The sequence below is a fragment of the Numida meleagris genome, chromosome 8 (assembly GCF_002078875.1).
Source record: "Numida meleagris isolate 19003 breed g44 Domestic line chromosome 8, NumMel1.0, whole genome shotgun sequence".
NCBI lineage: Eukaryota > Metazoa > Chordata > Aves > Galliformes > Numididae > Numida > Numida meleagris.
The window spans coordinates 3755185-3777454 of NC_034416.1; the positions used below are offsets into that span (position 1 = coordinate 3755185).

At 44.6% G+C, this 22270-nt stretch overlaps 1 long non-coding RNA gene across 15 annotated transcripts in view; it reads right to left on the reverse strand.

Moving 5' to 3' along the window:
- The window catches only part of LOC110403072, a 47450-nt gene that overhangs the window by 2049 nt on the left and 23131 nt on the right, over nucleotides 1-22270 (reverse strand). For 3 of the 15 annotated variants that reach the window (XR_002441480.1, XR_002441481.1, XR_002441479.1), the window contains 2 exons: nucleotides 10293-21317; nucleotides 738-4976 (listed from right to left, as the gene is read on the reverse strand). This is a non-coding gene — a long non-coding RNA (uncharacterized LOC110403072). Of the gene's footprint in view, nucleotides 1-737; nucleotides 4977-10292; nucleotides 21318-22270 lie in introns of those variants that run through there. The other 12 variants (XR_002441487.1, XR_002441491.1, XR_002441486.1 and 9 more) reach the window with 12 other exon arrangements.

Below are 22270 nucleotides of genomic sequence, written 5' to 3' on the forward strand. Positions count from 1 at the left end.
GCCCACTAACTTGGCATGATCTTGAATTGTCTCTTGAATTAGTGCCTGAGCCTCAGATTGGAGATCTAATCATCTTTTAAACAATATCGGAACAAGCAGAGTGTGCTAAGGGCCAAGACCATGGGTCCCCTTTGTTGTTTGATAAGAAGCAGAGGGCATGCAGCCCTGCCGTGCTCTGCAACGTGCTGGCGAGGCTCAGCGCTGCACAAGGCTCTGCTGCCCTCCCAATGCAATCCAGCCCAGGAAATGCAAAGCCACGGCTGTCCCCGTGTTATTAAATCACAACCTGGGCGCACTTTCGCAGGTACAGTAGCTAGTGGTTTGGCTAATTAAACTATTAAATTAGGCTGGAAAATAAACATTTGGAAGTTCCAAGCAAGACAAAGCCATGAATACTAAGAACTCCCCAACTTAGTGTGATTGATTATACAAACAAACCCTGTGTATTGAAGAAGTGTTGCGAAATAGCATCGCTTTCATCAACTTATAAACGAACAGTTGTAGAGCGAGAGTGGGGGGAATAATTAATTACACCCTGAAACATTTTACTGATTGAATCCATGACCCCAGCTCTTGTAAGGTCATCAAATGATAGATTAGTGCTGCACAGAGTATCACAAATGGCATTTGTGCTTGGAAGCTCATTATATGAGACGTCAGGTCATGTAAATCATAGGAAACAAATACAAACATCCATCAGAAAAATGCAGACAGTCATTACAGGCAGCAGAGAGGAGTTGAATTATTATGCAAAATTTATTTTGACTATTAAAATACAAAGAGATGACACAAAATTGTCCTTTAAACAAACATAAACTACAAGCGTTCTGACAGGAGGTTTTGTTTATACATGTTTCATCTCTTCGATGTACCGTGGCTGTAAACAATACCTGAAAAACAAAGGAGAGGGGAAAAAAAGAAACAATCAAAACCCAACGGTGTTCCAATACTTGGGTTTCCAGATCTTTTCTTTATTCAGGAGAGAGCTCGTCTTCCTACATCTGAATAATCAATGCAGAATAGGAAGGAATAGAGTGTAATTACTGGGTGTGAGTCATTTGTTACACATCCTGTCTGCTCAGAGGGAACAGAGGTGAGTACTGCTTCCAGACAAGCCTTTTTTTTGTTGTTTAGGGGGATGCACTAAGTGGTTTGGCAGAAGCATGTGGGTGCTCAAGAAGAGAAGACCAAGAAGCAGGAAGCACTGAAGCAGGAGGGTTACTACAACCCCCCCAGTGTCAGGACAGGATTCCACTCACAGATTCCCAATACTATGCATGAATCCAGAAGTGAGACGGCTTCTGCTGGAGTCCATTTTCCTGCTCATTATAATAAACCTTTGGGTGTTCATCCTATTTCTTTTTCATTTGCCCAATGAAGCCAAGTTTGTACCTGCTAACAGAGCAGATGAGTGTATTTTTGATTTGCCCACCAGAGAAGCAAGTTCTTTCTTAGTTCCAGGTACAAGAGCTAAACACCAGAACCGTAACAAATACTGACAACTTGAACCACCATGAATTACAAACCAAGTATAACTGCCACATTTTGAATGTGAGAAAAAGCATTTTTTCACCGTTTAAAAGCTCAGTGACACAACATTGATGAGATACGTTTTTAGAGCACTATCATAGAGTTTGAGGGTCAGAAGGAGGGTGGGGAGCCTTCCCACAGAATTGCTTGTTTGGCTTCACAAAAGGTAAAAGCAGGGATGGGAGGTCATGTTTTCAGGCGGAACAGAGGCGCTTTGAAACACCTCCAAGCTAAGTCTAAATCCCCGGGACTGGAAAATCACAGCATCCTTTCCTGAGCGATGCGGGCTCCTTCCAACAGGCACAGGATGATGTCTAATGAGTCACATCTCCTCTCAGTCTTGTTCCATCTTTCGCTATTGTAAATCACTCTAATCTCGTTTTATGAACACCATATAAGAAGGTAGGCACTGAAAATTACAAATAATCCGTCAAAGTGTGATTTGTGAATAAGGAATGCAATATCCCTTCCGTTACCTGGAAGTTGTTTGTATGATGGAAAGGAGGAACTGGACCTTACAATGGAACAGAATAAAGTAGATTTATTGGATCTTTTATCATCTGAAAAAAATGTTTACACTGTTACTAATGCAAGACCGATTGACACCATTTGTACATTTCTTCTACTGCTGCTCCACGGTGGGATAAATTAGTATGCTCTGAACTTTCCTTGGGTAACAAGCCGTGAGCGTGCGACCACTGCCAGTCTCAGTACATTCACTGCTGCCAGTATAAATTGCCTACTCCCTTTGCAACCAGATAAATGGAGTACAATTCCAGTAAAATAAACACAATCCCAGCACTGGAAGAAATTGCATCTGTTGGTGATCCCTTTTCTAGCGAAACACCGATGGGGGTTTGTGTCAAGGAGCTATAAACAGAGTTGTTGGAGATATAGCAAGCAGTACTTGGGTTCAGCCAAAGACAGAGAAGAAGAAAAATATTGTGGGATCCCGCTGGCCATGTTTTTGGAAAGCATTGCAAATACAGCATTTGCAGGATTAGTGCTTGAGAAAGCCCTTGGGCTGGTGAGCAGTGAGCCCAGCAAAGCCTGCACCAACAACAGTGCAATAGGAACAGGAGGGTGGTGCGGGAGGAACTAAGAAATAAATAATAATAAATAATAAAAAAATGCAATCAGTGGCTGTGCCATTTTGTGTCAGGAAAGGCTCCTGATGCCACCGCAGCCCCCAGCACCCCTCACACACCTGCTCAGCTCTGATAGACAGCACGTCCCCCAGGAGCTGTGCCTCAGTGCTACGTCACGGTGTGGCTTAATATATAATCCAAGAGGAGCTCACCTGGTGACATCTCTGCCTTGACAGCAGCAGCAGCAGCAGCCGGTGCGTGCTATTTTCAGCTTGATTTGAGCATCTCCCCTGCTGCTCCCTGAGTCGAAGCCCCAGGTGAGCTCATCCCAAAGGGAAGAGCAGCGATGCTGGAGGTGGGCACACAGGACAGTGCCTGGCGTGGGGAAGGAGCTCGCTGGCTCCCCCATCCCCCCCCTCCCACCCCGTTCTGCAGCCCTCAGCCCACAACCCAGTTTGCAATGGGGACAGTCCTAGGCACCCACCCCACTGCAGCTCCTCCAGCCCAGGATGTGCACCAGCCATAAACCAGCGCCGTATTCTTTTAAAAGAGGGAGGCTTATTACAGCCTCCTGTAAATCAGGCCTGAAATTACCGCTGTGGTTTCTCAATAAGCCCGAGTCCTGCTGAACAGCTCACGCAGCTTCTGTTTGAAATTCCTATTTTAAAACCACTTTTGTGGCTCCCCCATGAAAGCAGCTCGATTTGCAGCCGTACAGCGCGGAGCAGCACGGCCCACCGAGCGGGAGAGACTCCTTCCCTTTAATGACAGCCATCTGCGGGTTCCTATAACTTAGCAATGTTCCCAGCTATGATTGATGGAGGGTGCTTAGCTTTACGGAATAATCTTTACTATTTTACAGGGTTCCCTTTTTCTCAGTTAAATGTTGTTTTCTGAATAATTCCAAGCTGCCAGTAGGTTTACAGAGAAGAAAACCGGAATGAATCTCTCCTCACTTTTATTTACTCCTCTTTGAGCACTGTGTTTCTGCATCCATTTTGGAGATTTACGGCAGCATTAAGTTTGCTCCCCTCGTCCTCGTTTTATAGATTTCTGCTGCAATCATTTTGAAAGCCAGAAAGCTGACGGGAAAATTAGGAAATTAGATAGCATGTTCCTATTCCCTCCAGTGCCCTGATGAAGAAGCGGGGAAGAGAAAGAAAATGAAGGTGTAATAAATATGGGAATACAGCCTGGGGGCCCTGTGCTGGAGGTGGCACCTCCCCTGGGCACCGCCACTGTACCCCAGTCCTGCAGTGCTGCTCCGAAGGGGAGCGGTGGCAGCTGAGCCCCAGAGTGGCTCTGCAGGGGCTGCCAAGGCAGCAGCGATCCCGTGTGCCAAGTTCACAGGCTAATTGTTTATCTCATTTTAATTGCTAATGGTGACCCGTGGCGCGGCGGCTCCCCGCGCTGAAGTTATCTCTGCTGAGTTTTTAGGATTATTGAAAATAATCACCCCAGGAAGAGAGAAGCAACGGCAGTAACTGCAGGATTTGGGGACGATGGTGGGGTGGGATCCCTGTGTGACATACCGTGCGTGACCTGGGACAGCCCCACCACCAGCTCCCTGCAAGCACCCTGAGCACAGAGCAATCTCATGCATGTGATGTGCTGGACTCATCCCGTATCATCCAAGCAGAGGGAGAACTGCATGCGCTGCTGGATGAACCACGTTTGCTTTCACCCGAGCCTTGCTTCTTGACCAAGGTGGCTGCAGTGGCCCTGTAGTGCTGCCCTGTAGAGACCCTCGCACAGTTCTCAGCACACAGGGAATTGTGCTGGTTTGCTCCAGCAGCACCAGCTTGCCAGGAAAACAACTTTCAAATCAGCCCTGCAGATCATCCACATGACTGCCTGGACCCAGTTTAAACCTCTCAAATCAAAACAGGCATGCTGAGAGTTGCAGAAAGTTGCTTATCTAGCGACGAGCAAGGGCTGGGTATCTCCCAGGAGGTGGTACCACCCGCAGCCAGCGACAACTTTACCCACAGCATGAGCAATACGCACCCAGCTGCAGGTGTCTGCTCAGTTTGAGCCCCGTAGTTGTTGCAGGCAAAATAAAAATGCTGGAAATCATCCCGTCAGGTCAAAAAGTTATCTATTTGCTTGAATTTCTTCCCATATTGGATTACAAAGACTGATACAGTTTGCTCTTGCCCCCGGTTCCAGGGATGTGTTTACTGTGGAATGGGTTTTCTCACTCATTTTACCCAAAACAAGGCTGATTTTCCACCTACCTTTGAAATTTGACTCGCCCGTTTTGTGTGGTGCACTGGCCGTGGTTTGGGTTAAGAACAGGTATTTTCATTTAAACAGAGACAACATCCAGTCCAACTTTCCTGCTCTTTATAGAAACATCTGCAAAATGAAGCAACAAAACACATCAAAACACTGAAATTGCCCATGGAGTGAAATTCTGAAATTGCATTCTGCAAAAACTGACACACCATTGTCATTTAGCCCAGTAAGTTAGAAAGATTCAGATATAGCTTTTATTTTGTCATCACAGACTCCAGCTCTATGCAACGCAAAATGTGACTATATTAATGCGTGATGTGACATACAAATAAAAACGTACCGGCTTCTTACTGCACATACTCTTCACATTGGTGCATCTTTATACTTTGAAATGTAGATCTGAAAACTCATTTAAATTATAATATAAATGATACTCGTTGCGCGGCTTGTACTTTGATTTGATGTCTGATATTCTGATCGGCAACGGGGCCCTTTTAGTGCTGCAAGTACAGCGGGCATAAAATATAACGGTTCAAATGAAGTGAAAAAAAAAAATGGAATAGAAATAGACTAATGGCAAAGTAAAGAAAAATCAGGCGTGCTGCTGGCTGCGGTGCGGCGGCCCAGCTGTCCCCATGAGCCAGCCAGCTGGGCAGCAGGCGAGGAGGCCGGGCAGATGTCTGGCTTCTGCTGACGGCTTGATGGCATTGACGTGTTCCCACAGAGCATCTTGATCCTATCAAATCAGCCCTTTCCAACAGAAAGTGGCTCAAAAAACTGTTCTGCTGGAAAATTGTTGACCCGCTCTATTGGCGGCCGATCGTTCAGCGGTACAGCTGAGTGTTGTGCCTCCAAATAAAGAAAGAAAGCAACAAACCCTCTTCTTCCCAGATCGGGAGTTTGAGGTGAGCACAGGGTAATGCTCATCCCCATCTACCTTCATATCACTCAGGACAGCCCATACTTCTACCTTTTTCCCCTTCAGTTGTTTCCTTTCCAAGCAAGAGCCCTAAGCACATTTAGCTTTTCCTTCATAGGGTCGTGGAGTCGTAGTATTGTTAAAGTTGGAAAAGGCCTCCAAAACCATCAAGTCCAACCATCACCACCATGCCCACTCACAGAATCATTCAGGTTGGAAGGGGCTGGTCCCCATGTCCCCGTGTCTAACGGTGTCTGTTGCCTTCTCTGCACCTTCTGTTCTCCTTTGGCATTTCTACCACAGGTGAACAGACCTGCAGGTAGGACTGAACCCATGAGGATGGTGCCAGTGCTTGGAAAGGAGCAGCCATAAAGGCACATCGTCCAGATTATGGGCAAGTGCTGATTTAAAGCCCATCATTCTGCATATGTGAGTAGCGCTAATAGCTCTAGAATTTCTACTGAATTTTCTATCCATTGTAAAATCTGATGTAGGACTTGATTCCTAGTCCTTATTTCCTAACTTTTACCAGTCCAGGATCCTGTGAAAGCCTAGTCCTGTTGTGTCCACTTGGTGATCGTCTGTTTCAGAAGCTCTTCGGATGTTTAAAAGAGGTCTCTGGTTCTAATATCCATCATTCAACGTTGTCCTGCTGGCTTTCCATTTCATTTGCTTTTGTTAAGCACCAAATGAACAATATCTGTTTGTAGATATCACTAAGGTAACTTTTTTTTTTAATTTAATGTTTGTTCCAATATCTTCTTAGCTTGCTTCCTCATTCTTCTCTATCATCTCCTTCTTTTAAAGTGAAATGCATCTTTTCTGGGATGTTGTTCCATAAGGCTGTTGAATTCGATAAGAACAGTCACTACTATAGAGAATAGCTCATTTGTAGTTACATCTTCAGTGAGTTCCTCAGGTATGAATCATGAGCTTGCTCCTCACCTGGGTTTTCTGACTGCTTCAAACAGAAAAGGGCTCTTATGGCATTTCCAAACCTGGCCTGAGCCTCATGATGCCACATTGCCTGGACAATGTTTTATGGGGAAAACTGCAGACTCCTATTACTACCAAGGTGCTACCTTCTTTGTGCAGACTCTGAAAGTGTGTGAAAGATATTCAGAAAAGTCTTGGCACAACAGGGCTGAGAAGGAGACTTCAAAGCTACCACGGCACACCCATCCCTCTCCCATCTGATGCAGCAATGCTGCTCCGTATTGACCGTGTTAGAATTAGAATTGATTTTCATGGAATGGCGCTGTTGATCCTCTTGGATTGCACTGCTTTCTTCTCTGGTTGCTTGTGCACTTTGCAACAAAGCTGGAGCTTTCTCTGTCGCGTGTTTGGCTGTGCCCAGAGCTCCTGCTGATGGTGGGAGTGATGGGGAAGGGGCTGCAGGCACTGGGAAGCAGGCAGTGAAATACTGTACAAATCCCTTCTAGTAAATCAGATTTAATTCTTTTATGCTATTACAAGCTCCATTGAAAACAGTGCAAAAAGTCTTAGTAAATCTGTCCCCTAGGTGCCTTACGTCTGTATTTATTCTGTCTTTATAAATTCATTCATTTACCCCGTTCAGTTTTAGCTTCTGGGTGTTAGTTTTTATCCAACATGATTTAATTTTATACTTGGGATTGAGTTTAAAGCTTGCACCATGAACTAAATAAGTTCATTAAATGCTCTAAGTTTCTCTGGTTACAAGTATAAATTCATCAGCATGGAAATAATGACATCTTAAACCTATTAAATTTAAAATATCTTTACGCTCAACCCCAGAGCTCAGATATGCCAGCCAATGGTAATCAAATGCCACCTGACCACTCAAAAATTTCCAGGGAAGAGAAAATGAGCAGGCTTGAGTATGCCTGCGAGGCAAATCGGGCTGTCAAAACCCTATCATTCTTGGGAGAAATTTACATAGCTCATATTAAACGCACCGGCGAGACTGGGAACCCGGAGTAATGAAATGCTGGGGGGGAGGATGCAACCCTGCGGGAGCTCTGCGAGGTGGGGCAGGAGGGCTGCCCAGGGGCAGCGGGGCTGGGAAAGCGCTGAGCTGTGCGCCCACCAACTCTTGGCTCTGCAGCAACACGCCGTGGGTGCCCACGGTGCAGGAAGGGCTGAGCAGATTGGGAGCACCAGCGCTTTGCACGCTCGGCCCTTCCTGCAATTCCAAATGCTCAGCCCCAGAGCATGGCTGCGCTGCGGTTTCGTTGTTTGGTTTGGCGTTTCCGAAAGGCAAACGCTTTTGTTTAACGCGGGTTTACGGCAGATACATCCCATCACTGTACAAAGCGTGAGCAACCCTAATCCTCCCCTTATTGACGTGACATATTGTAATGGCTTCTTTGGTTACCTATCAAGTTACTGTGTACTTAGAAAGCTTTAATCTGTAGATTATTTACTCAATAGACTGTAACGGCTTCACATAATAGCCCATAACGGCTTCCAGCAGTTATAGCCTATTGTGTCACAGGGAGTTGGTGTTGATTTTTCCCCCCTAAATCTAACACAAAGCACCTAGGATAATATATGGCATTGTGCTGGCCTAATAAGAAGTGCCTGCACTCTCATTTTGTTCAATTCTTTTGCTTTTAAAAAGTCAATATCGAGAACAGCCTTTGTTTTCCTAAAAGCGCAAGAAGAATTTTGTAACTCTTGAAGCTTCCGTGGCCAGTAGTGGGCAGAAAGCTCAGAGATGGCGGAGGCTGAGCACGCGTTACCAGCATGGTCAGCAATGGCATTAATGAAAACACAGAATCATAGAACCACAGCATCAGTAAGATTGGAAAAGACCATTAAGACCCCCAAGCCCAAACCCAACCCTCTCCCACCATGCCCATAACCACATCCCTCAGTGCCACACCTCCATGGTTCTCAAACACCTCCAGGGACACGTAGATGCAATATCTAAAAGGTATTCTTAATCTTTTTTCACTTTTTTTTTTTTAAAGGTATTCAGCATTTGAAGGACATTTTCCACCAGGTGAAAACAACTTTAATTTTGAGCCCAACTGCTCCAAATTGATTTGATTTCATTTAAAGCCTAGCTAATTAATTAAAACCACTTGACAATGCCCCTTTAATGTTTAACCAAAGAACACACTGCACTCCAGCTGAGCTGCTGGATGTTTACGTCTTATTAGCAGGCTTCCCAAAGCTTGGAGAAGAGAATTTCTGTGCAAGTTCTCTCCCCACCTTTTAATTACACCTAAACAGCTCATTATGGTCCTACTACAAACTTTGCTCACGAGAACATCCTGCAACATGCATTTAGCAGGTACCAACAGCGCATACCTACACGCTTGGGCTCATACATTGCTCTTTTTTCATTCACTGGCAGTTCCCCAGCTGAAGATCTCAGGAAATCGCCTTGCTCCATCTGGGACAGAGCGAGCACCAACGCTTGTTTCCACATTAATTGCAAACATGAAATGAATGCACTGTTAAGACACGCATTCATACCAAGCTATAATTAAGCAATATGTAGATGTGCTCCCATTACTCAATAAGCTCAGGGAAACTGCAAGTAGCTGGGGCTGTGGGTGGCGTGGGGAAGGGTGAGAACGGCTTTCCCTGGGGGATGTTTCACCATATGCTTCTCCCCTATAAGCTGTGCATCCAATGGGGAGCCACACTGGTGCTCAGGGTCCCCGTCCCAGCCCCCGTCCCTGTGCTCTGCTTTCCATCCCTGCTGGCATTCTCTCCATCCCGCTTCAGCAACAACCCCACTGCAGCTCCCGTTCAGGTGTTTATAAAGGGTAGCAGAGCCCTCTCCCTCTGAGTCACTTTTTTGCATCTCCCCGGCTGCAGGGGCAAGGGGCTAGCACTGCTTGGCCAGACGGGGGTGGGATGGATGCTCAGCATCCTCGAGGGGTTTCGACATGGAGCAGAGAGAACACCCAGTGCAGGCTTCAGGCAGATCGAGCCTCCCTCCTTTGCTCAGCTCGGGGGCTGAGATGATAATTTGCTTGCACTTGAGTAATTTCTGAAAACATAAACAACATCTTGCCATGTGCTGGCCTTTTTCTGTTTCCTGGGTTTGATTTCAGCCCGTTGTGACAACAGAAGGATTCTGCAAGGAAGCACTGGCTGAGCAAGTGAGATCATTAATGCCAGCTCATGAGTCCTAATTGCCCCAAATGAGTTACACGCTGAAATAGCCTGGCCCAGTTATCAGCCAGAGCATTCATGAGAGCTGGGCACTGAATGCAGAGAAGGCTGCATCAGAGACATCATTCTTAGCCCTCTCCCTCTCCCTGTTGCTTTTCTAAACAACTCCACCAGGATTTATACCGTTGATGTGAGATTATTCCCTATACTTCTATTTCTTGTTCAAATGCATAGAAATTAATTTTCTGGTCATAATTTCAGTACCTCTGGGACATTAGCAGGATGGAAGTAAAAATAGAACATCATTACGGTGTCAGGTAATGTGGATGAGTGTGACTAATAACCTGAGTGTCATTGATTTAATAATCTAATAATGTCTCTGCACACTCAGCGCTCAGACTCACCGTTTGCAGATCAAGATTTAAGCCCGGCTGCAGCTGCAGATCGGAATCAGCACCTCTGCTTTAGGGCTCGGGACCGATGATAAGCAACCTGCAGCTGGTATCCCAAAATGAAGGCAAGGAAAAGAGCTGGCTGGTGTCTGCAGGTGTTGCATTCCCATGGGTGACAGCAGTGGCAGGTCACAGCTCCCACTGGGGACGTTTCCCAGGCTTGAAGTGAAATGCTCACCAAGCAGCAAAGGTCTGGCAGCTTCCAAACAGCTGCTGCCCCATCAACTATGTCTTCTAAAAGTGCAAAGGAAAAGAGCTTTAAGGTTAATTATGACACCAGCTGAGAAAGGTGTGATCCACAGCAATGAGAGAGAATGGAGGGACCAGCAGTCATCGTCCCTTCCCTGGCATCCCCAAGGGCAAGGTGACAGATGGACATCACCCGCACTGCCTTCCCTTGCCACAGTGCATGAAACCGCACAGAGATGCTCACTAACAAGACATGACATCAGGTTTGTTATAATTCGGGTATAACAGGGACTATTGATCTTCTCAAACAGTGTGTGAAAATCCTGTTCCCTGCCTAAGCATCTTCAGTGCAGTAAAATTTGCCTCTACACAGGAGTTGGCCTCTTCTCCCAGGTAACAGCAATAGGACAAGAGGTGATGGCCTCAAGTTGTTACAGGAGAGGTTCAAGCTGGATACTGGGAAACAGCTTTTCTCTGAAAGAGTGGTGATGCCCTGGCACAGGCTGCCCAGGGAGTGCTGGGGTCACCATCCCTGGAAGTGTTCCAGAATCACTGAGATGTGGCACTGAGGGATGTAGTGATGGGCATGGTAGGGTGGGCTGGGGTTGGACTTGGGGATCTTAGTGGTCTTTTCCAACAATTATTCTGTGATTCTATTCAATGATTTTATCTGGGGCTGCTCTGTGGCTCTACAGGAGGCAAATGGGGTTTAAGAACAATCTTTGGCCCCTGAAAAGCCCTTTATGAACAATTCCACTTTTTCAGACCGTGCTCCGAAGGCCACATCAGTCTTCTCCAACCCCACTTCATCTCAAACATACTTATTTGTTTCCAGTTAACTTCACCCAGATAAGAGGAAAACTCCCTGGGGAGTTGCCATAGAAACACTCAATGCAGACCCGGCAAGATTAGGGCAGCGGAGCCCAAAAAGACTGTTGAGATTATGAGAAATTTCAGAACTGCTCTCCAAGTACCATTCCACTGCAAGAGGAGCAAAACCAGAACTTAAAATGGAAAACATCCCACATTGTTACCAACGGAGTGGATGCAAATAGCTCCTCTCTCTGGGGACATTCAGCACCAAGGAGCTGCAGAGATCCAGTGGAAACATTGCAAGAGCACTCGGGGAGTTACCTTATTTTCTTTTCCAGATGCCTCATTGCAAGCAAACTCTGTGGCAGTAGTTCTTTGCCACACTCTGGGAGGCCCTGCTCCACAGCCACGGTCCATTTCTAATTAAGAAATTTCCATCTGTGGTAATTAGCTTTTTACTTGCTCAGGGTCCCAGTTGTGCCCTTTGGGTTTTCTCAACTGCCAGGCATTGGAAGGGCTCTCCGGCACCTTCCCAGCCCCAGCAAAGCCCTGCTGACTCTCACCCCATCTGCACAAGTGTTTAAGAAGTACCCAGATCTTGGCCAGCGCCTGGTGACATTGAGAACCCTTTAAGCAAGGAAATGTCCTTCTGCATAATGGACTGAGAATGATGGGATTAAATGCAAGAAAGAAATATAAGAAGTCAAGGAGCTACCTGTCGTTAGCAGTTATTTGGTGCCAGGCAGTCTCGTTCAGGGCGATTTACTGCAGCTTTTGTCCAAGTTGATCATTCAGTAAAACACTGTTTTGAAAGCAGATGTCATTGAAAGCACTTTTTGATATAAAAAATATTATTTTTCTGCTATTCAACAGTGTACCCAATCCCATTTTTTTTTAAAATTCTGTTAATTTCCTAGAGTTTGAACAGAAGACACTGACAGTAAGAAATTAGGGTCATGGTTTTCCATGTAAGCCAAATTTTTGGGACAGTTACTGTGCTTCCTCCTGCTCGATGCTCATACACAAAGATAGTGAGGACTGTTAGAAATAAATTATCCTTAACTGCGAAATAGAAGGGGATTCATCAACAATATTGATTTTTCTTTCGCATACGTGGAGTTGCTTTGGCACCTAGCCATGGAACCACTGTTTCTTTCCTGTAAACCAAATATTAGTTGCAGAGTTAAGTAAAGGAAAGGAAATACTGGGAAAGGAAAAGGCAATTTGTGGAGAAAGCACACACTGTACCAAACATGTGCCTCTCTCACTCTAAATGTAGGCTGGGAGGTTGGCAGGGCTGGGTGGAATCCTATTGTGAGTGCATTTATCTTAATTGCATTCACGTGGCTGTGGAATGATTTGATCTGGAGATAACTGATATCTGATTTTTAAGCGCGTTTCTGAGAGGTGTGAAGGACGCAGAGCAGGGAATGGATTGGATGTATGTACGGAGCTGTGGAAAAGGTTCTTAATGCCATAACACAGTCAGGTATTAAATCTCAAAAAGAAACAGGCAAATTATGCATCTAACTACTTATCATGTAAACTTGGAGTGAAAGTGGATGATACTCATTTCTAGGTTTACGAGCACCAGAGAGGCATGTCATAAAAGGGAGAATAATATGATTAAAATTAATGTAAAATACTATGGGAAGCATAACTTTCAAGTTTCATTTTTGCAATGCTGGGACTTCTGGATCTAGCTAGAATAAAATAATCTCAGAGCACGTTGCTTTCCACTGTAACTACACTCACAGAAATTAATGCTCCTGGAAATGAGCACTTTCTTGAACAACAACACTGTAACTGATCACTAACTGGCTTCAGCATCAGAGCAAACGCTCAGCAGAATCGTCAGCTGCTCCAGGTTTGTTATGCGGTATGCTAACCTCCTTGGCAATAAACCCATTGAATAAAATATGGAATTTCTCTAACCATAAAATCATTACTAATTGGTAATCCCTGGAATGGCAAAACTCAGGAAGGAAGTCACATTCGGGTTGGATATTAGGAAAAATTTCTTCTCCAAAAGAGCAGTGCTGCACTGGCACAGGCTGCCCAGGGAGTGGTGGGGTCACCGTCCCCAGAAGTGCTCCAGAACCTCAGAGATGTGGCACTGAGGGACGTGGTGATGGGTATGGTGGGGTGTGTTGGGGTTGGACTGGATGATCTTAGATCCTAGTGGTTTTTCCAACCTTAGTGACTCTATGATTCTACAAATAGTCCCAGTAACGCTACCCCAGCCAGCTGCCATGGAAAGGGAGCCCTGCACCACCTGGGCAAGCTGCCTCCTCCTACAAGCCATTTGCTCGGTGAGGTCAACTTGGGTTGCCACACACTGCTCTTCCAATTCACTGCAACACATCATTCATGAGTTTTATTATTCTCTGTTAAATTCACCCATATAAGTTTTGTGAACTTCTTATTTCCAAATTTTTATCTTGATTCTATTATTTACCCTTAATTTCCATGCTGATCTATAAATAAATGTCTAAAACAACATGCAGTGAAAGTTTTCAACTCTACATTAGCCGAACCATGCAGATTATTACAGAAAGCAAACCTTGGGAAATCCCTAAGCTATTGTAATTAACCTATTTACACCTTAATTTTCTTATAAGATGCAAACGAGTTGGAAAATGTAAAGAGCGTCTGTGCTGTTTCCAGCTTTGTGTTGGAGTTCAGGCTGTGCCACCTCTCCTACGCACAGCTCCTGCCATATATTGTTTAATCATTTTGAAGATGAGACGATTGCATCTGTGACCCATGAGGGCTTGCCAAGCAGCTCGTCACATTTGCAAAGCCCTGAAGCTCACATGGAGAGTCCCCAGACCTTCTCTTACATATTCTGAAAAGAACCTCTGCTGTTTGTGCCTCCCATCAGAGCTGCTATTTAATTTCCAAGTGGATGTAAATTAACACATTTTATTAATCAGACAGCGTTAAAGTCTGAGCAAGAAATTTCAACCTCCTCAGAAAGCCATAGTGTGGCCCTTATGAGACCCTCCCAGCTTTGCTCGTGACCAGGAGCAGATCCTTTTTGCTGTCACAGACATGCTTGGAGGCTAACGGAGACAAAGCCCAAGAGAAGCACCTGCAGAAGGACAAAGATACTCTCCCATGTACCCACTACAAAATGCAGCTTACATAGTGCAGTGTTCCAGGCATCAATGAAGTCAGGTTTCCAGTAGGGTTAATCTTGGGGTAAAGCAACTTAATGGAAACAATATAAAGAAACAAATCAGCCACACGTGTGGATAAGACAAGATAGTAGGATAACAGGATCCTACATAGGATATAGGATAGTCTGACTCTATAGGGCAGTTTAGAATTCTTTCATTCTTACTACAACGTAATTTTTTAATTTTTTTTTTCACCAGATCACTCCCCATGCCTTCTGAATTAGAATAATGTCAAAGCATAAAGTGTTTGGGTTTTGTGTACACCTGGATTTCTGAATGCTCACCAACCCTACCCATAGGCATGGGACCTGACTGATTTCAGCTGTAGGCTGTATGAAGTGCTTTGGAGGATCACCAGAATCCCAAGATATTTATCCTCATCAGCTCTGTGGATTTAATAGTGATAACTTCTACTAGGCAAATTAGGCAAGTCAATTTTACAGCAAAGGCAAGTCAAATATGCTATAATTAATTCAAATTAACACACCCACAAGATTCTGAAGCCTATGATCAGTCAGGTGAGGATGCCTGCAGGAACATCCAAATACAAGTCATTATTAAGAACCTTGAGACTAAACATTATAGAGGAAGCCAGAAATAGCCTGCACAAAAGCAGGCTGGATTGCAGAAAACCAACTGTTATCTTCCTGCAGAACTTCACTATTAGCAGTGACCAATGAAGCAAAGCATTTCCTGTAAATCTGGTTCTTTAACATTACATTACACCCCAGTTCAGTATTCAACCTCTGTGGAGGATTACTGGAGTGTATCTCGTGCTACATATGGTCTATGATAGGAAACGATACCTCTGAAACTCTGAATAGCACAATGCCATTCAGGAAATTAGAAAATATTACATTTTGTAGTTACAACCTTCACAACTCACTTGCTGATTTTGCTCCTTTATGAAAGCACAGTGTCCAGCATGAGTACGTATTGTGATCAGGCGACGGTGAGAGAAAACACCAAGGTGAAAAAAGCTTATCTTGAGACAACAGAATTATTATTCAGAAGCAGAAAAAATAGACAATTTTGATGTTAGAATGAGAATGTGGACTCATCACTTCAGCTTTATATTTTGTGCACTGGGCAAAGCTGCTGGAAATGGAGGCCAGGGAGGGATTTTGGAGCATAAGGTTGTGGATGGCTCATAGGCCATCACTGGAGGACGGTCAAGCTTTTTTGAGCTGTCCATGGTGTTTAGTCTATTGAAAAAAATAGAGACTGTCTGAGCAGAGATTGAAGTGAGAAGAACCATGCTGGTTTGCTGGGGCTGGACGCAATCTGCCCACAGCCGCCGCTTCCCCTCCCATCCCCACGGCCCAGCACGCAGCGTGCAGCAGAAGGGCACCACAGAGGAGGCGGGCTCACCAAAGAGGGACACATTTTCTACAGGCTGCACTCAGACGTGACATTTCCAGGAGTGATGCTGAACACCACCACCCTCCTCCTGCTCACTTCCCGGTTGCCTACTTACATGAGCATTTGCCAGCTGTCAAGCTCTTGCTCGGTTCCAGTGAAATCTCCTGGATTTTCTCCGCTCTCAGTGATGATGTTGAACTCCTGGGGTCAGCTCCTGCTGATACTGGAATTGCCAGATCACCCTCTTTAAATCCCTCCTCGTTACTAACCTGAGCAATGCAATCCCCTTCCTCAGGCACAATGCTCTTCAGCAGGACAGATGAATCACAGAATCATTAACATTGGAAAAGAACACTAAGATCATTAAGTGCAACCATCAACCCATCCCCACCATGCCCACTAACCATGTCCTTAATGCCACAATGACAGCCACTCTCCTCAGGACTGGCTCCTAAAGGTGAGCTGCGGCCCTCTGTAGCAGAAACAGCTCTCAGAGATGCTAAGAGCTCACACCACTCACAAAAGAGATTGTGCAGTCGTAACATCTTCTAGTGTTGTCCAAAAGAGATGAAAACAAGTCATCTCCTACCATGAGGATGGCCATGCTGGCTCTCCCTGGTCCAGTGTCCTGTTTCTGACTCCATGGAGCTGTGGATGCCTAGAGAAGAGGTTCATACCAGGACAGACACGCAGCCTGTGTGCTCTGGCAGTCTCCAGGAAGCTGTGCTTAGTGACTTTCTGTGCTCAAGGTGGCTTCTGTGTGTTATCGTCCTTGCCGTGTCGCTCTTCCATGAACTCATCTAATTGCCTTTTGCACCATTTAAGCTTTTGGCAACCAGCCTCCTGTGGCAGCGAGTGCCACAGCTGAACATGTTGTGATAGGAAACAGCTCTGCTGTGTGCACTGACAAGGTCCCAAGCAGCAGCTACTATAGGTTTCCCACCCTGGGCCAAGCACTGGGTGTTGGTGCTCTGCTGTGAACACCCCACGCAGACAACCATGGCACTGCCTTCAAGCAACAAGGGAAGCCCAGCCTTGGGGTCTCACCTGTGTCTCGTAGCCCCAGTGCCAATTTCTAATGGGAAGAAATAATCATTAGAAGCAGAATGAGACCAGGATCCTGGTGGAAATTAGTAATAAATATAAATGGCTCGAGTTTAGGCATAGTCCAAGTTTTACATTCTCACAGCTCAGCAGCCACATTTGGAGAAGCTTTTAAACACCTGCTTTACCTGAACACCTTTGAACCATTCTAGCCTTTAGATCAGAAAATTTGGCCCAAGATTTGACATGGAGATACAAGATGTATGTAAGCACTTAAAGATTCCTCCATTCCATTCTTTTGCCTTTTTTTTTTTTAAATCATTTTCTCCTAAAGCCCAATTTAGCAATCACAGTAGAGACTTGGTGTTTTTATGCAAATTCTTAAATTTACAGAAGCTCTGAGCTGAAATGGGATTCGCAGTGAAGGCTTCCTTGCTATTCCTCCTGCTTCTCAAACACCGTGCAGGGGTACGCTGGTAGAGGCAGCCAGAAATAGCTCTGAGACTTCCAAAGTGTCGGAATTGAATCCTGGGGTACTGAGGATGGGAGAGAACCAGCACAGTGCAGCCCTGGTCTGAGCACTCAACCAGGGCTTCCCAAAACAAGGCTGAGATAACAAAGCCATTGCTGATGAATGCCATAATCCTCGTGCTTTGCTGGAGCTAGTATTTTCTGCTGAGCTGGATCAACTGATATTTTCTGTCGATAAACTGTTTTGGCAAAAGTTTCTGCCTAGCTCTCTGAAGCAGGCAGCACCCCAGCGCATGATCACAGTGCTGCAGATAACACACCTCTGCACCGTGACACCCGGCAGCTTTGCTCCCCTCCAGCACCAGCCAGGCTGCAAGAGTTAATGATGGTAAGTTGCTGATAGAGTCACTGAGAGTTCATCGTTGCTGGGTCACTGTGTCTTTTGCCTGATTTAAACCGGTAGCAGCCTGGATCTCGGTTTTAATTACATTTTGACTGTAGTTGTCTGGTGATTTGTATAAGCAAAAATATTGGCATGCCAATCAGGTCATAAACTGTCATCCAGATCATGTAGAGGAAAACGCCATGTATGCTACTGTCACAAGCATCATTCCTAATAATGATGCACTCCATGAAATATAATATTTAGCAAGTTGTGCTTAAAAAGCAGATTGCATTTCTGATATCCCCTGCCAACAAGGTATTTAACAGAGTTGTGCTGGCTCTAATGTCCCTTTTGCATCCTTTCAGAGACAAGAATAGATACATCACCATCGTGACGTTAGCAAACTTGGAGACTGCAGACACTTCATGAAGTAAATTGGGAATGGCAGGCTAAGTACTCGAATTGGCGATGCAGGAACCACTGGGCCTGTCTCTCAGCTGACACACTATTGCTGGGAGAATCGACAATGAACCTCGCTGCCTTCAGCATTAATGACTGCAGCTTTGCAGCACTGTGAGCTGGGGGTACGGCTGCAGAATCACCTCCACACGGCCCAGTGGGAGGCAAAATTAAGAAGTGATAACCATGCCTTGGCAGGTGATCTTACAGACGTGCTGCCATCCTGCTACTCGTCCTGCCTACTTTAAACGTGCTTTTTTCCTCCTCTCTGGATGCCTCAAACACACTGCTGCATCCGCTTGTCAGAGCGCTGTCATGAGCAAAATGACACATCAGCTCTAAGGCTCTTGACCTGATCTTGGGCTTGATGAAAGATTGGTGAGAAAACAGAAATAGCTTATGCTAAGGACTAAAAATAAAATAAGTAGCAAGAATGACTTAATTCAAACAAGAAACTGAATAAACATCCGTTAATGTATTCCTAAGGGATCTGGAAGAGAACGGTATTTCCAGATATGGCTCTGAAGTTAGCCCAGAAGCATCAGCTCTCCTCTGTGGATCCAGAGGACAATGTCACCTGTCTGTGCAGGGAGCACCTTGGGAAGTGCAGACCTGCTGGATAACCTACCACCTGCAAAAACAACAGAGAAAACAACTGAATGCTGTATGTGTAGTCCAGCAGTAAGAAGGTGGGAAAAGGCCAATGAATTTCACAACAAACCAACCTAGCTTCCTTCTCCAGCAAGATAATTAGTGTGTAGGCAAAGGGGAGCAGTAGACATCATAAATCTTGACTCAGGAAGGCTTTTGACACCATCACATTTAACTTTCACATAAGACAAGTGAGGAAATTGGAACTAAATGAAAATTCACAGCACGTCACTATGGGCAACAGGACCACAGTTCAGAGTGACCTCTCCAAGTGGGAGCTCTGGTGAAGTTCAGGTGGTTTGTGGAGTACAACTACACAACAAGTTGAGGCTCTCTAAAGCCATACTTTTTCTCTTGGAGGAGCAGAGCAATACCTGGGTTCCACTCATGTCTCATTCCCATGCAGTTGGCAGCGTGGCTTGCTCCTGCTCCTGTGCTGCATGCTCCTGAGGGGCCTGGTGCTGGCCTTTCTCCCTGAGCCACAAGCTGTTAAGTGGTATCTGCAAGTGAGACCAGCTCCCAGAAAACTGTAAGTTCTTTCCCAAATTTTAACCATACCCAGATACTTTTCCATTTTTTTCAATGGGGATACTTTTACCCCTTAGCATAATCTTGCCATTAAAACACTACAAACAATGTTTCGATACATAAATAATTTAAAGCAAAGAAAATAGATGCTCCATCAAAGAGCCCAGCTGTTCAGCCGTCCAGCGGGGCACGCTACACTGGGATAGTTGGGGGCTGCTTGTAGACCTGATTGCCCATTAAAGAGACATACTTTTCACATTGCTGCAATCAAGACTCTCTGGAGAATTTTGCATTGTGCCCACGTGTAATATGTCAGTTATTTGCCAGCAGGGGAAACACTGTAAGAAGTGAATGAGTTTTCCTCTGTTCAGTGACATTACTAATGACTCATGCAGGATTATGGGTAACAAACCTTTGAAATGAGAGGTTGAGTTGTACACTACATTATACATCTGAATTTCATGGTATATTAGTGACAGTGATTGGTAATACAATATGATGGGAAATTGCTAACATCAGAGAGAAGTTAATACGATGCACTGCAATTTCTCAAAGAGTTCCATACTTTTTCCAGCACCACCCATAATCTGCTCATTACTGCTCTGCAAAGAGCAATCCCTCTCATGGAGTGAGGGGCACCAGCGCTCTGACAGCTGGTCATAAATTTGAATAGAAGATATGCAATCTGAAGCATTCATGTTTCCATGGATCGTTACCCAATTGTATCTCCTCTAAGAAGCAGGTGATTTTTTAACATCCCACAACAGTTTTTTTTCTGCTGATATTTTCTCTCTCCAGATAAATCTGATGCCAGCTCGTGTCTTACAGTTTTTCTTCCCATTCTTGTTCTATTAAAATGGCTGATACAGTCTGTACGCACGTTAACTAAACGCCAGTTAATGGAGTGTAACTAAGAAGAATGAATATATTTACAAAAAGAGTATTTCTAGGCATTAAAATAAGTGTAAAATATCTTACGCAAGGTATTACATTTACAAATATAACCACAAATTCATGTTTATAGACTGGCAAACCCTGTGGGTACAAGTGTCCTCTCAGTTATTCCCATTTCAAACAATCTATATAAATTTTTAAACTCTTTACCTGATAATAATCTGAATATTTTGTAGCTATTTTACAAGGCCAGCAAATGTCCATCTGGACTTCTCCATTTTTAGAAGATTTACTGCTTCCTGGGGGAAAAATCCATGAACAGGTGAATTTCCTGGAGTGATGGCACTGAAGGCCAAAGCCAATGAACCCATGCAGTAGATGCACCAAGATCGTCACCCTCCCAAGGGACTTGAAATGATGAGTCATTTCCAGGACAAAGCAGTAACACCACTTTGTTCCTTGATCGTACTCACCCCAATGACATTCTTTTCTTCTTCTTCTTCATTTCTTCACTTCTGTCTACAATGGTGGAAGTGGACGAGTGAAAAGTTTCCAGCTCTTTCAAGGCTATTTCTGAGTCCAACCATGACTGTACAGAAACGCTCCAGGTTTACAGCAAGAATGGCTCATTTTTATGGTTCACTCATCACTGACGCTGACCTGCTGACCAGTAGCAAAAATAATCTCTGCTGTTACATTGCCCTGTGGAGCTGAAGGGATGAACAAAGGGTCTTTTATAAGCTTCAGTACCATAAAGTGCCTCTATGCTTGCATCCGTCAAACCTACTTAGGAGCACAGGGCTGATCCAGTAGAATCTTGAAGTCAATGGCTCTGAGGCTGAAGCACAGTCACCCACTCCTCTGTTTATCTGCTCTTCTTCTACCTCAGGTCCGTTCTGTGCATTCACATCTCACCCAACCAAATACCTCCCGGAGCTGCTCGGGTAAGATGTCCAACACAAAGGAGCCTTCACACGCCCTAGAGAGTTCTGGCATTACCTTGAAATAGGTGAAGACAGAATTACACATCCTGCTACTGATACAGCTCAGCTCACATGCCAAAGGAATGGATTTAGAGACTATTTTTTTTCTTTTTGTTACTTAATCTTGCTTTTGTTGGACAAGGTTTTGGATGGAGGTCCAAAACTCTTTGTGTGGCAAGTCCACTGAAAACCATAGCTGAGATAATACGAGTGGGTAGGATGGGAACTGGGTGGTAATTGTGACAAGTGAATGGAAGGCAGTATCTCCCTCCAGCATTAAATTCAAGCCCTGACCTTTTCCAACATAATGACTAACTCAACCTTTACATAATAATGTGTGTGATATTTGGAGAGTATAACATATGTGTCATTTTAATTAATTGAACAGAAATAGATTTACAGAAGAAAAATGAATTAACCAATCAGCAATCACCTTTCTATCTATTCCATGTCAGAATAATTAGTTTATTCTCCTAATCTCTTGACTCCTCTAGAAATCATAACCTCACTGACCTCCTTGAGAACATGAGCTCATTTGAATAGTGCCATAATTGTGCTCTGGGCGCGTTATCATCCAGTTTCATTTTTATTAAGGTAATCTTATCCCTTCTTATTATGCCTGTCTCTGAAAGGCTGACCCAAACCTTGGGGAAGATTGCTCAATAACATCGGTGTTCTGTAGATAAAGACCGTGGCAAAAGAATCCTTCCTCCTAGAAGACGAGCTGGTTTTGTTGGCTGGAGGATCAGCAGTAACTTTACTGCCATTCTGCCTGTCTCTTCAGACATGTGTCCTGACATTGGCAGTAGCAAGCTGTTACCAAACTAGCAAATGCTTAAACAAGATCACAATTTGTTCCAGAATGATAAAATGACCCTACAAAGTGAATTACACTGTGAAAAATAAATGTAAAATACTGTGTAGATGCACAAATGATTATTTCATTATCTGGCCAATGTATGAGCGACA